The sequence below is a fragment of the Agelaius tricolor genome, unplaced genomic scaffold (assembly GCF_023055355.1).
Source record: "Agelaius tricolor isolate 1412-34295 unplaced genomic scaffold, bAgeTri1.0.p SCAF_3, whole genome shotgun sequence".
In the NCBI taxonomy this organism is placed as follows: Eukaryota; Metazoa; Chordata; class Aves; order Passeriformes; family Icteridae; genus Agelaius; species Agelaius tricolor.
Window position 1 is genome coordinate 6,125,423 of NW_027269263.1, and position 15,792 is coordinate 6,141,214.

Below are 15,792 nucleotides of genomic sequence, written 5' to 3' on the forward strand. Positions count from 1 at the left end.
CCTCAGAATGTGAAACTGCTGGACCAAGATTTCGGGCCCATGTGGAAGAGCTGTGTCTGTGTATGAGCCTGACAAAGGGGATAAAAATGACAAGATGAAGGTAGAGCTTTCTTACACTTTCACCAGACAAAATGAAAGAATGAAATAAAATTGCTGGGAACTGAATACACAAACCCCAGAACAGCTGGGAAAAATGTTTGAGGAAAATGTACGGGAGATAGCAGAGGGATACTTTTCTCTAAATCCCAAAAGCAAGAAGCAGAGAAGAGAATAGATGCTTGCATTGTGTGGTGGAAAATTCTGGCATGCACATGTACATTAGAGACATAAAAGATCCCCTAATTAGAGACAGGATCATTTGTGGGACATGTGATTCCAGTTTACAGGAGAATTGCTGAGGAAAAAAAAAAAACATCTAACCCTGAAGGAATGAATCAAAGAATAAGAGCAGCTGAACTATCCAGGAAAAGGAACAAAACAACAGCCACTTCTGCAGGACACAGCAGAGTCCAGGAGAGAGGGAAGAGGGGGATGAACCTCTGAGCAATGCACAAAAGTGAAGTAAGATTTGGGACTGGTAGAAGGGAGCCACAAGGATTGATTTAGTTCAGCAGTGGGCAGTGGTGCTGTGTCTGGCTGAGCAGACTCTCCCCTCCTCGGCAGGGAGGCAGGAGGAAACCACAGGGCAGTGAGGTGGACGAAGCAACAGGCTGTTCTGGAGCTCAGCATTCTGAAGGAAAATGGAATCAAAGAGCCAGCCTTTAGGGGTCTCTGGGTGAGCAGTCTCTAGTTAGCCACCAAATGTTTGCATGGAAAGCACAACTGTCAAAAGGAAAGTTGGGGGGATCCATTTGCATTTCCGAGAGAGGAGAAGGAGGAAGATAAGGTTTGAAAGAGGCACCAGCAAGTCAATCTGTCTGAGCGTGACCTGAATGTTACCCCGGTTTTTTGTGTTTCTCTACGCCGTTCTCTAAAGAAAAGCCAATTATATTTCAGAAGAATAGAGGCCTCTCATGTTGTTATTCATCATGTGGCACATGAAACACCAACACTAACTCTGAAACTGTGAGTTAACCTTGTCCTTTCATCACGTATGGTCATCTCATCACCAGGCTGGTGACTGCTCAAAGCTGCCTGAAAGTGGTTGAGCCCCAGACAACTAAACTTTTATACATCAGTACAAAAGCAGCAAAGAAGATGAGAAGGAAAACTGATTGTCCCCAGGGACTCAGCATAGTGGTTTGGGTAGTCCTGCTTAGAAAGTCACTTGTGGCTTTTATAATGAGGAACTTAAGTTTTGAATTTTCAGACTTATTAGCTGTACATTTGTTTGTTTTTTATTAACTTAATATACTACGTGCCACATTTTCCTTGGGGTATTGAGTCAAGTGATGGATTCATCCAGTTTAGCTCTAAATGCATGGGCTCTCTTTTTCATAAAACTTGGAAAAGATTTGAGTCTCATATTTCCTGAAGGATTTTATTTTATGCCTGTATATTTTGGTACAGCAGGTAATGTTTTCTGTCCTGTTTCTTTTCTGACAATATGTGCTTCTGGCTAATGTAGAGAGGGAATGTAGATTTTGTTTGCTCTCTTTCTTGACCCGTGAGAATTAGAGTTGTCTTCTTATATGAGCAGGCAGAGTTAAACCACTTTAGTCTACAAAAGAATCACTGGAAGTTTCCAATCCCCTCGCTCTCTGCTTCAATGGAAAGAAAAACAGGTTTTAAAAAGTCTGAGAAAGATATGGCTATTAAGCTAATCCAGTATACTTCATCTAGCTGCTAAAAATCTTGACTCTTAACAGTGATTAAATATAATTGCATCAGTAAAGGTGGTGGAAAAAAAACCCTGGCTTTCATTAGAAGCTATCTTTAGGAAACCATGGTTCCTTGACTTAAAAAGTTACATGTAACATCGCTGTTTTATTTTGGGAGTACATTGAAGGGTTCTTAAACACAGAGTTATGTAGAAAAAATAAATAAACCCCAGCAGAACAAATACACAATTCTGAAGTATTCTTCTGAATTTCAACATATATCTGCAGTGCATGATATTTATTAAAAAAGAAATTTGGGCATAAAACTGAAAAATTTGTGGATAAATATTAAACCATTTTAAAGATCTGATGAAATAGTAAAGATATTCCAAAGAAAAAAAGAAATTAACAAACCACCACATATATGTGAGATAAAATTATCATAGGATGGAATGGAAGGACTCCTAGTAATTTTAATTAAGTTAATTTTTTTTTTACTACTCTTCAGTTTGGAAGGGAATCTGTTCACTATTTTAAGAGCTGAAAAACAATGTTGCTAAACTTTTTCTCTCATTTTCATAAATTTAAAATCTGAGCTGTGTCAGAGCCTTAACACTGCACAATCTTTATAGTGAATTTTAAATTTCTCTGAGTTGTGTGATCTGAAAAAGCTCTTCCTAGACAGTCAGATGTTAAAAAATTCAGCAGTTTTGGTATAATGCAGAACACCACATGCTGCTCTGTATCCTTGGGCTGAACTGGATATTTGCACTTTTGTGTTTGTTTTGCAGATTATGAAAAATTCTGTAAACTGAAAGAGGACTGTAAAAGCTCCTCTGCTGAAAAACTGAAAAATATAAAATAATCTAGTTTTTACATAGCTTTGTCATTGCCAGTGTTAAATGTTACTGCAAGTATTTATTGCGAAAACCTGAGTTACTGCAAAGACAAAAGTACAACAGTGGTCCTTGTTTGCTTAGAGAAATCATATACTCCCAATGTGTTTGAGGGGAATAATTGTCCATTTTTTTGTGGGTATTCAGGTGAAGTGATAATTCTGAAGCAGAGAATGCTATTGATAATGTTTCCACTGGAATACTCACTAAAAATGTATTTAGCTGTTTCCATAAACAGAGTATAAGCAAAGTTTAAGTCCAGATTGTGACTGGCCTGTGCCTGTGGTGAGATGCTGAACTAAATGCTGATGTGACTTCTCCACATACTTTCTGCTTTTAAGTTATTAGAGATATTAAAACCATAAAAATATGTCAGTATTTTAATGGCATTTAATTAAATATTCCAAACATAGGCATTTATAGGTAGATATGCACTATACAAAAAAAGATAATGTGGACGATGAAGAATTAGCCCCTTGCGAATTCATTATTTCTATTCTGTTTAACTATTTGCCTCTTATTTTGAGAATCCCAATGTGGAAAAATATTTCTATAATTTGTGTTTGGCATTTTTGTCCTTGTGCAGTTTTGATTCACAAGTTAAAATCCTGTTTCCATGGAAATTAGCTGAATTTTTGATAAGCTTTGAATTTCTCCCACAAATTAAGGCAACTGGGGAACATCATTTGGGCTGATTCTGTCCTTAATGTCAGCTGTAATATTTTCCCTTTTATTCCATGTGAATGGGGGCTGTATTTTGATGATGATTTAAGTCAGGATTCCCAAATGTTACTGCAACAAGTTCTCTTTTATCAAGGGAAACTAGGATATTTGATAACATGGAGTGAGTTTTTGTGTGACAGCCATCCACAATTTCCTCAGCAGGAGCAGCAGATCTGTCCCCCACCATCAACACCAGCAATCCGTGTAGCTTTTCTCTGATTACTTTCAGAACAGCTGAAATAAAAATAAACACTATTTTTAGGAAGTAAAAATAAATAAGTAAATAAAGCCTATAATATAAGCTTGATATATGGCTAGAGAGGAGGGGTTAGGCTAAAATTATTTTATTAGAATAGTCAGGAGAGGTGAAACTCCAAGCACCAGCTCATTTTCTTAGCTCTAACTTGTAACTGGAAGAGGTGGATGGGATAGGAATTGGCTGCTATGGGCAGGGTGGGACAAGAATGCCGTCGTTTGCTACTCTGCAAATATCTGTCCCAGGCCCTCAGATGGGAGGGTGGCAGTGAAAGCAGACCCTTCCCTGCCCTGGAAATGCCAGGTGATGGACTTGAGCAATATTCACATTCTGAGTGTATTTCTGGCTTTCCTCATCTTTGATCCTGCCATTGAATCCGCGGGGGTGCAAAAATCCACCCACACAGATCCGATGTCAAAATCCTGACCTTAATTATTTATGGTTTGGTTTGGACAAATTATTGTTCCCTGTGCAATAACCACAGTTATTACCAGAAATACTGGACAATCTAAAACATACATATATACATTATATAGGCATGAACATTTATTTTTTTGTAAAGGTCATAGCTTTATTAATGTATTTTGACTCTTAAATGAAATTCTCATTTCTGAGTTTTGCCCTGTGCTTCTTTTCACCTGACCAGGCTGGCCTGCATCTATGGCAACTAATTCTCAGGAAAAATGATTTCATAGTGTTCATAATCTGAAAGCCAGCCTAGAACAAAAAGAACATCCAGCTTTATACACCTTGCACTAAGATCCTATATGATTTGTTATACTGCAGATGGACTGTACTAGTTTTCTGCACTAAAGAGGCACCCCCTTTTTTAACTGTCTCTGGGCTCTATTCATTATTCCAACCATCTCAAGTTAGATCATTCTCATCTGCATATAAACAGAAAAGGAATCTCATAGAAAGGAAACAGGAACAGTAAATTTCACAAAAGAAAACTGAAATCAGAATTTTCCAGCAAAATCAGATATGCCAGAGCCACTGCAGAGCTTGGCAATGCCACCCAGCACCATATTTTAATTAAGTAAGGAAAAATTTGTGAGTTTTATGTGTTTTCAATCATCTTTCTTTCCTTCTTTTCATCTTACTTTTTCCTGAATTTTTAATCATAAGTTAAAGCTGATATAATTGCTGACATAATGCTTACAAATAGGTTCCCAGCAGTTGAGTATTGCTTTAAATTTGGATTTTTGTCTTTTGTTTTTCCCTTACTAGAACTGTGTATAAAAATATGCTCTCTTCAAAAGTTCATGGGTAGGACATGGCAGGCCTGGTCATTTCACTTCTTGCATGTTCTCAGTTGGAAGTCAACTGAAAATCAGCAGAAGCTCCCAGGCAATTCCTGTGCCTGCTTAGAATTGTTCAAAACTGACTTTTGTTTGAAGTTAAAAATCTGTACCCCATTTTTCAATGAGGTGCCAGCCAGGTGCTCTAAAACGTGTTCCTAATTATTTGCTTTTGATCTGATGAGAGAGTAGCACTAGTTTTGATTTTCAAGTTCATCTATGCTTTTAGATCCAAGATATCAGTGGAGTGTCTTATGGATATGGATTGCAGTTCCAGTCTCAGACTGTCTGAAGCAGTTCCTAGAGTCACAGGAAATATTTGTTTTACACATGTTATTATTGAGGAAAACCCAATGGCAATAAAAGTATTCCAGAATGGAAAAAAACTTTCTAGTAAAAATCGTGTTTGTGTGAGTGGCCTATCTGAAAATGTTAGAACCTCACAAAGCACAGCATATCTGTCTCACCAGAAGTAGTGTACTTGCTTTTCACTAGAGTGTTTGCAGTTTTCAAAAATTAAATACAGCATTAGAATTGTTTCAGGTTATTAAATAACTCAAAAGACCTTTTCCAGTTGGGTATAGTTTATATTTCCAAGTCAAGGTTGTGTCTGGTGCTTCTTAAAAAAAATGTTCTCAAGCTTTCAGAATTGCACCTTTCAGAGCTTTGGTTCTCTGCAGTTGGTGTTGAAATTAATTGTTTTCTAAGCCTGAACTAAACATCTTGAGGGGTTCCTCTGTCTCCTCCTGTTTGAAAGGAATTGTAAGCTAAGGCTAAGGGTCCATGTAAGGCTTTAGTGATGAGAAGCCAGTTTCACAACACGCTTTAATATATTTGTACATTTTTGTTTGGTTTTTTTTTTTGTTTTTTTTGTTTTTTTTCCCTGCAGAGTTACCAGATTCTAGCATGGCTTGCATGGATATTATGAATTTTTTTAAAGATTGTAAGCCAAGGTTTAAAAATCACTGGTCATTCTGGAAATGACAGTGTTGAGGAGCTAATCTAGAAAACTGGCTGATAGCCCTTTCAAAGGTTTTGAAGCATTCAGCTTTGTGCAAGAGATCCACCTATTAAAGTGTCTCAGGCTGGGATACAAAAGCCCAAACTTACCACCTTTCAGTCTTTGACCTACTTCAATTTTTATAAGAAATTGCTGTATCTACTTGCCAGTTAAAACAAAGCAATATCTGGTAGTTTCCCACAGCAAAAAATTGTCTGCACATCTATATCTATATGGGAAGCATGGATGGGATACAAACAAGAACTGTGTTTCATCTTTCAAGCTACAATTAGATTGTGGCTTTTCAAAATCTGCAGATTTTCTCTGTAAATTAATCTTCCAGTGTCTTTTGTTGCAGTCTTTCAAGTTCTATTGGCTTCCAGCTAGAAAGCTAATGATAAAGCATCAGAATTGCACCCTTTTAAAAGAAGAAAAGCAGGATAGGCATCTGTAATAGTAGTGTAATGACACCAAATCTGCATGTACAGTTTAGAATTATTTGCCTACATGCTCGTTCATTGGCACACAGACGTTTTCTTCAGCGCTTTATCTGCGTGTGATGTTTTGCAGCACCAGTCTGGCATCATTAGACATCCAGCCGCCAGCATTTCAGAGATTTTTCCACAGAGCCATAAAATTGCACCTTCCTCATTGAATCTAAAATCCAGCCCACCTGTAATAACAGAGCAGTGGAACGGTATGGATCTCTCGTGGATGTCTGCAGTGCAGTGAGCTGGGGTGGCTTGCCTTCACACTGAAGGAAAGGTCGTGTCCTAATGTTATGCCTTCCTGTTTAAAATGAATGGCTTGTAAATGTTTATCTCAGCTAGAAATGAGAACATGGGCTACATCTGTGCTCTCCAATTCCCCTTGGAGAAACCCTGTGCAGTGAAACAGCTGCATATCCCTTCACGTCCTTCTCTTGTGTTAAACACGCACATCTCTGCCTCCAGCTCTTTGCCAGGTTTCCCCCTGCTCATGTTTGGATTCCAGGTTGAAGCTTGAAGTAGTGTTGTCTGGATTTATAGTGGGTTACATTGTTTTCTCCAGGAAAGAGCCAGCGAAAGGGATCAGCCCAATGCAGACAGACTCACAGTCCATGCAGTGTCATGCAGGGTAGAGTTTCTTTGGTTCTGCCAATAGGTATTGCAGTGTAAAATGTCTGGAGGCTAGTTGGGGCTGCTTCTCTAGAGACAGGACCAAAGTATACAGTGTACTGGCTTTCATTTTGCTGTTTTTGGACAGTCAGGGCTGCTTTCCATTTCCTACAATGTTCCAATATAACCAAGGCACATGTGCTCAGTAATGGAGGCTTCTGAGACCTGGGGCTTCTGTAAAAAGGAAAAGAGCAAAGTAGTATTTATACAGTATAATATTTGGATTTGCTAATGGGCTGTGAGGTGGGTGTTATCACGAACTACTGTGTGGCAAGAAAGGTTCCTAAAACACAGATCAGCTTACTCCATCTCCAAATGGTTGCAGATAACACAGTGTTTAGTTTCTAATTAGACCTGTGTTGTGCTAATTCTCATGAGCAGTGCAAGTGATTGACGTGCTGTATTTCAGTGGCAAGTAGCAGAGCAGCTGAGTGGAGCTCAGTGATGAAGCCAGCATCCAGCTGCTGAGGAAGGCACACTGCTCCCAGAGGCTGATTTGCAGGATGAACACATGCTGATTGGTGTGGCCTTGCTCTGAGGGGAAGGTGGAAATAAAGGCACATAGTCTTCAATTGCACTAATGATATTCTGGTCCTAAAAGGATTAGGAAAGAAACATCTAACTGAAAATAAAAGTCCAATGTGTAATAGTTCACAAATCATCTATTTACTTTGGATAGTATTTTTTGCTGTTTTTTAGGAGAGGATGGACATTATTGTTTTTCCATGCCTCAGTTCCTGTATTTAAAACACAGATGGCTCATCCTAAGTGCTGGTTTCTGTACATGTAAGTAATAAGTGTAAGCTTCAAGGCAGAGCCTTGTGAACTGTTTCTTGATGGAACATGCCAGAGGAGCACAGGCATTTTATGTAACTAAAATTATTTCAGAATCGTTTTTGCCAGCACTTTCCTTTGTGGCCAGCTCAAGTCAATATGTTTGGTGGTGCAGTTCCACTGTGGATATAAAAATAAAAATACGGATTTCATATAGACAGTCTCATTGGGCTAGATTGGGTTACTGTGAAGAGCATCTCCTAGCTTAAACCCTCTAGTCAGGTCCAAATCCCTTCGGTCAGATTCTTGATGTAAAGTTTTTCAAATCATCATCATCATTGCGTTCAGCACTAACAAAGGCTGTGTCTGTGACTCTTGGATGTTATTCTTGTAGCATTTGATTGTTTCACAGCCTTTAAAGCTCCTGTGAGGCCAGGCAGGGCTGTTCCTTTGCTGTAGGGGCTTTTTGGGCCCCCCATCCATACATGTGTTAAAGGAGAGGGGCTGGCTAAGGAGTGGCATTTTCTCAGGATGATCAAGCTGTGGCTTGCTGCAAATCCCATCTGCCCTCTCCACATGCAGCATTAGAGGCCCTTCCTGGAACAAGCTCCTTGGGGATTTACCTGCGTAGGATTTACCAGTACGGGGTCACTGGAAAGGCAGATGGGACACATGATGACAGACTTGGACCAGTTGCATTTGGCAGAGAAAACACCTATGGAGTAGGATAGTGACTTTATGGGTCAGAATTTCTTTTTAAGTGGTATTCTTCGTGGATCTCATCCCCCAGTCAAATAGCAAATATTGTGGTACAAATAGCAGTGGTACCGTGCAGGGCTTAGATTTTCAGAATTACCAGGTGGGCACTGCAGGCTGCAAAGACTGTGTTTGTGCAAACCCTGTAACAGATAAAGGTATTTGTTCCTGTCTGTGAGCTTCAGCCTACCAGGGATACTTTTTTGCAGGCTGTGTAAGGAAAGGTCAGATTTTGCTTTGTCAGTTGATGTTGGAGTGAATTAAATTAGACTTGGAAGCCACAACAATATTCCAGGTAATAAAACTTAATCTTGAAGTAAGAATGACACATTTTTTTCTGCTTGAAAAAGGAAGGTGTAGGGCAACCCAGACTTCTCACACTGTTTTGTCTCTCTCAGAAAATGCAAAAAGAAGGCTCTGGGCTTTGTGAGAGCTTTAGGAAACTCGGGAGGAAAAATCATGTGGCATAAACGTTCACTTGACCCTATTACGGGCAACACGTTTTAAATATATGAACTTGTAAAGTGCTCATGCTTTTTCATGAGTAAAAATGAGTAAAAAAATTTTTACTGAGTAAAAATGTTCTACTGTTTGCTGTGAAGATGAAACTTATCTTGGACTTCACTGGCAGTGAAACCAGGCTTGCTACAGATCTGTGTTGCAGATTAGGTAATTTACTCATATTTCAGTTATGTGTCTTCCAGTTTTTCTTCCTCCACTGCTCTGTTAAAGTACTGCAGCTGCCTGGAGGGCCATGGCCATTGAAAAGGCTTGAAGCAATAAAAGGGAAATTTTGGGTCCTTTCTCTTAGTCAAACAGTTTTTATGTACCAAGTACAGTATTCTGTGCTGCCCGAGGACATGGATATCATTTGCTATACTTTAAAATAACACAAAAGCCATTCTGGCTCTCCTTGAAGCCAGTGAGAGCATTCCACTTGCTTTCAGTGGGAATTAGTAAGCAACCCATGATGCAGTTCCTGTCAGAGCAGGAGAAAACTGAGAGTCCATAGTACCATGTAAATGTGAAATGAAAGAACTTGGTGCCATATCATTTGCACATTTGGGTATTTGGGTTTAGAGGAAGAGTCCCATAAACTTGTTACTCAGGCACTCTCACATCCAGAGAAATCCAGAGGAAGAGTCCAGAGGAAGAAGTGTGCAACTGCCCTCCAGCCTGGTAGTGCTTTGTCTGAGTGTGTGTTAGAGCATGGGGAAGGAGTGACCATCCTCTTGTCCTGTGTATTCCCTTCAATCTGCAGGGTGAAGTGTCAGCCGCTGTTTGAGTGTGTAATAATCACCAGTAAATCATAAATCTAGAATAGTTGCTTGTGCAAAGCAGAGCTTGAAATGAAAGAACTCCAAGGAAGACATCTCTTTGTGTAAAGAGAGTTTTTTCCCTGGGCTTTCCCTGCCACAAACCAGCAGAAGTGGCTGCCCCAGATCTGTTCCCTGTGCACCTGCTGCTCACTGTGCCTGAGCAGCCCTGAAAAGGGAAAGCCAGCACTGGGCTGTGTGTGAAGGGGAGTGTATGGGTAAAAGTACCTTCCAGACACCTGCCTCAGCAGCACAGCAGCAAAAAGAAATGTCTCATGTTCCCTCCACATGAGATCAGCCTTAAAATTCTCCAGAACAATGAGGTGTCTCTGCAGCTGTGGAGAGCCTGGGGCCTTGTCTGGCATACTTGCATTTCTCAGCTTATTCTTGTTGCACCTTGATAGAGGTAAGACTTAATTATTAGATCTTCAACTTTAGACTCCCTGCAGTTACTCAGTGCACAGTTTACTTTATCTATAATTTTCCACTCTAGCCTTACAGTTTTCTATAGGGAGATTATATACTTGCAGCTACTGGCAGAATTTGCCTACCAGGAAGAGACATGGTTTTGAGCTCCATGGGATGTTACTGATGTGTAAATCATTTCATCTCATCCAAATAGTGGCCACTCTGTCCCTTTTTCACAGTATACCTTGCCTTAATGTTTTAAAACAATGGGTGATTTTGGGTGATCAGGTTCAGCAGTCTTCAGAGGGACCCAAAATCTTTAGAAATTGCTGTTAGGGAAGATTATATCTTCTAAAATCAAATTGCCCTGAGTTTCAAAAATCTCAGGCTTGCATCAATATTCATAAGAGACCCAAGCTCAGCGATATTTAATGAAAGAATACCTTTATGGAAAGTACTTTACGTGCAGAGTAAATGCATTTTTGAACCTGTTTGAAATGCATGTGTAGAGCCTTATGTTCAGAGAAAGGCAAAAACCTAGCAAACAGAAGTGTTTGAAACTGGGAACAAGCGTGTGGGTCTTCTTTTGCTACTGGATCTGGATTTTAATTAGACCTCTGTGCTGCTGTCTGACCTGTAATGAGGTGACACATCAATCTGCCATGCAGTCATCAGGACAGAATGGTAAGGAGAGGCAGAGACTGGGAGAACCAGGGCTTGGAGGAGACTTGGACTTGTGCCTGATATGGCCCATGGCAGTGTCTGGTTGGTGGGGCTGACTGGAGTTTTGAAAGATGAGCAGAATCAAGGAATATACCAGCACAGGAGAAATGAAGTATACTCTGGGCATTCTGTAACATTTCTCTTCTCACCCAGCTCTATGTGAAGTTGCAATATATGTGTACTTAGGTTGATTCATCTTCGTGTTAAAATCAGTTAACTGACTCTTCCACAAAGGTGGAACACACATTTTCTTACTGGCCTCAAGAGAAAACAATTCTCTGGTGTTCATTCTGATGAATTGAGAAGAATTTCCCAGGGCATTTTCCCTAATTCTCTGCTTGTATGGAATGTTGCAGCATCACTTTACTCAATGCAAGCTTATGCCAGTTTTTGTGGCAGGTGATATGGTCTTGATGACAAATCATTTGTCCCCAGTTCCTGAGTAACCAAGAGATGGAAAGTTTTTGTTAGGTTTGGATTGTGGCTTTCCTATAATGTGCACACTCCAGGTGAGTTGGCCAGTGACCTAACAGCCAGTGAGGTGTCTGTGTATGCAGATATTGTACCCCAGCTAAAACAGGTTTCTGGTTCCACTGAAGAAGGGGAGCAGGAGAAGGGTTGGCAAAGTAGCCACTAAATCCAGCAAAGCTTCAAGCACTGCCAGTAGTCTTTGAGGGTGGTTCAGTCCAGGAGGTTCAAAACAATTGCTGAAGTAGCAGTGCAAATGTTTTCCATCCTTTCCTGTGAAATGACATGGTTTGTTTGCTGTTGCTTGTTTACCTGTTCTGCATGGTATGTTGCATTTATCAGTCAAATAGACTGTAGGGGGTAACAGTACTTTAATAATGATGTTTTGACTTTTGCTCTGTTTACTCTGTGTTTTCTGACTAAATTCATACTCAGATGACTTTTTCTTCTGCTCTTCCAGCATATCTGTCTCAGGCTGCCCCTAAAAAGAAAAAGAAGTAATCTGACAAAATGAACTCAGAACACACAAAGGGGAACCAGTGGAGACTGATCTGCAAGGTATTCAGGTATTTGCACTTTCATATCCTACACCAGTAACTGGTGCACACACATGGTATGCTCTGCAGTTCTTGTGCTTGTTAACTGACACAAAGTGGGTGAGAAAAATATATAAATAAACAAAAAGTCATGTGAAAGATGAAAGTTATTTAATCAGAATGCCCCCATTCAACTTAAAGATGGAGCCAGGTTTGTAAAGGTAGAGTTGCAGCTCCAAGTTCAACACACATTGATGCTGCTGTCCATCACATCTGTTAGCCAGGTCAGATTTTACCATCTGTTACTGCCCAGTGTACTGATGGCCACCTGAGAAGTGGTGGAGAAAGAGGATCCTTCTCTCTCTGACTTCCACTGGAGCAGAATGAACAGCCCCTCCTCTGCTGATGGGCTAAGGCACTGTGACACTCCTGGTGACCTCAGGAATTAGGTCCTGGGCTAGGCCTACAGTGAGGAAGAAATTAATTTTAGAATCCCAGAGGTGCCAGAGGTCCTGTGTCACTTGCCAGGCCTCAAGGATTTTTGTGAGTTTTAGGTTGTGTATATGTCCTGTATACAGCTGAAAGAAAATAAGGCTTTTACAGTTCTTCTCAGGGCAGAAATGAGACTTTCCAGTTGAATTTTCTAGATAATAGGAAAATAGATTTTTGATTTATGAATACATACAGGAGAAAGTAGCACAGCTCTGTTGAGTCTATGTTCCATGACTCTGAAGCAGGGAGAATTCTTGTATGATTCCTTCTCCATGCTCTGTGTGAGCAGGTGGTGACATACATGCTATGGATGTGCAAAGTGCCAACTTAATGGCAGCAAGTAATTACACATGTGTTCGTATGATGGTGTAAGTGCAGAGGTTGGCTGTACACAGCTTTGTAGCTGATTAATTGGGGGAAGCAAATGAGCTGCTAATGGGAGTAAAGGTAATGGGAGTAAAGGTAAGAGTTAATGGGAGTAAAGGTAAGAGTTGGGCTTGCCAAGTGCACCAATACCGAGGGGCATTCAGAGAAAACATTTTATTTGTACAGTCATTGCAGTCTTATGTTATCTCATTGCAATGATTAAGTTGTTATAATTAACTATTGTTCATAATGAAGTATTTTAAACAAACCCACAAAAGCAGAGGTATTTCCTAAGGGTATATATTTAATGGTTATATCACTGATATGTGAAAAATCATTCTTGTTGAATGCTATGTCATATGTGACTGTCTAAAAAGCAGATGCAAGTAAACAGCAAAGTTACTGTGGGTATTATTTTAATTCCTGAGTTACACACTCTATCAGCTTCCAGATATTTATTCACATTGGTATTTTTTATGTGTCCATTCCCATGGTCTTGGCAGTGTGTTCATAGACACTGCTTGTACACTTTCAGATTCTGCTACCAAACTGCTTCTGGGACTTCATGCAGTTTGCTTCATTTAAGAGAACCTCAGATAAGTTATATGAGAAATTGATAGTAAATCCCAGAGTACCAGTTCTGCTGCACATAATGCAGATGTAACACATGGGATCAGTTAATGATGGTATAGTATTCAAGTATTTTGTATTATTAGTACTTTCCCTTTCAGTATTTTTCTTTTTTTTTTTTTTTTCACTTTTTTTTACCTCTTTTTCTTCAGCATTGGACCTCCAATGCAAGTGGTTGCTTGCCATGGTGTCCCAAAAAAGTAAAGTCAATGGTGAAAATTCTCGTTTTTCTACCAAGTGTTTTAGAACCTTGAGCCAGCTCATTAGCCTTCAGAAACATCCTCAGTCTCACTTTAGAACTACAGTTTTCTCTGTAAGAACAGGAAACTCTTGTCAGAATCTCCTAATGTAAACTTAGGAAACGTTTCTGTTCAGCTCTGAAGAGTGATACTGTTTTCTTGTAAGAAGATTAATTGTATCTAAATAATTTAAATTTTAACCCTTTTAAAAATAAGTACACTTGAGATTAAAAAATGTTTTACTGCTCAGTTAAGCAGTTCATTCCCAAGAGTTATCAAAGTTATGAAAGTCAGGAGAAACAAGCCTTACACCAATTTTATTGACAATAGATGGGAAGAATAGTAGAGAACATTCTATAAACTGAAATTATGGACTCATTCTGTACCCAAAGGTGGTGGTCAAATCAAACATCCAGTATTTTATATGAGAATTACTAACCTTCCTTAATGTTCTGAAAACTCATCATTATGGGGAAAATAGACTTTGAATTTCAGACTGTGATCGTTCCTCAAAATAAGAAAACTCTAAAAGTCAGGTTTTTTCTAAGAAATTTCAGACTGTATATGATTTGGGTAACTATGATTAACAAGCTATTTTAAATTGGAAATTTTTTTCCTTCTTTGGGGAGAAAACGTACTTAATGCTTTTTGCAAACCCTTCATGTTTCTAACACTACCCTGATAGACTATTTTCTAAATAAGTTACAGGTATAGCAAAGCTACAAGTGATGCTGTGTTTGAGAGATACAGCTTTTAATTTGGTTCTGCTTTCACAGAAGGAGTGCTTCCATTTCACAAATTTTGTGTAATTTTGGGTCCTGAGAAGCTTGCAATCAGTATTTTGTCACAGTCAGTATTTCTAGAAGATGATGTTCCTTTAAAAGGAACTTTTCCTAATTATAAAACTTTGCAAAATTCTCGGAATTTTAAAGTTCCAGAAATTGTGGTTTGTAAGTTTGGTTTCCTTGATAATGTTCAAAACATGAATTAGTTTAGGATTTTTTTCCCTATTTTTTTTTTCTGAAGGCAGGGCATTCATTGAACCTAAGAAGCATTTATTGAACAGTAATGTGAGGAGGGAGGGAAGAGAGTTTCAGATATGAATTAAGTCTGAGTTATAGTGACTCATAACTGACAACAAAACACCCAAGAAGAGACGTGAGACAGGATGAGATTAAATGAGACAAGCTATGAAAGAAGGGACAGATTTATGACTTATTGGCCTACAGATGGGATGAGAAGATATGAGTGGAGAATGAGATCATCAGGCAGGAGTCTGCTAGGGAAAAGGAGGGGTTCACAGGACACATCCCAGTAGCCTCCTGTGCGTAATGGGAGGATAGATTTAAGCCACAGGAAAATCAGTGTTAGAAATGATACAAAGATGGGTTAGATCCCAGACCTCAGAGGGGCTAGATTTTTCTCTCCCTACACCTAGAAAAACAAAGACACTACAGTTAGGATGACTCTGAGCCTGCAGCAGTATGTGCAGAGCACACACTCCAAGGGCAGTCTCACCTGGTTAAATCACATTGGCCTCCTTTCAGTGTTACCAATGCAGGGCTTTTTTCAGCAGTTTAGGAAAACTGTTGGATTGCTTAAAATAAAGACAAGAGGCAGAATTTTCACCTTCAATCTAACAATTCAACAGTTTTCTCAATTAAGATTTGCTTTTCATCCCTGAAACTGAAAGCATGTTTCTAAGTAACTATGTCCTTCATGCTAGGCTGCAGCCAAGGCTCTGTGTATGGGTTATAATTGGTGGAATTGATTGCCAAGTGTGTTTGGGTGAATTTTCAGTTGGCCAAATTATAATCCATTTCAAGATTCAGTATCTTAAAGTTCTCACCTAAAAAATGAAAATAAGACCTTGGCTGCTCACCAAGGCCTGTACAAATCTGTGGAGTTGCTGTGTTACCATAGCCATGACCCCTGCCCCTTTTCTAATTTTGTTCTTTGTATCCTCTGCAGAGAGATGAGGAGAATCTGTT

At 39.4% G+C, this 15,792-nt stretch overlaps 1 long non-coding RNA gene across 2 annotated transcripts in view; it reads left to right on the forward strand.

Annotated features, from left to right (window-relative positions):
* Window positions 1-15,792, forward strand: part of LOC139587754 (uncharacterized) — a 110,957-nt gene that overhangs the window by 47,523 nt on the left and 47,642 nt on the right. For both annotated transcript variants that reach the window (XR_011678475.1, XR_011678476.1), the window contains one exon: window positions 11,999-12,104. This is a non-coding gene — a long non-coding RNA (uncharacterized lncRNA). The remainder of the gene's footprint in view (window positions 1-11,998; window positions 12,105-15,792) is intronic.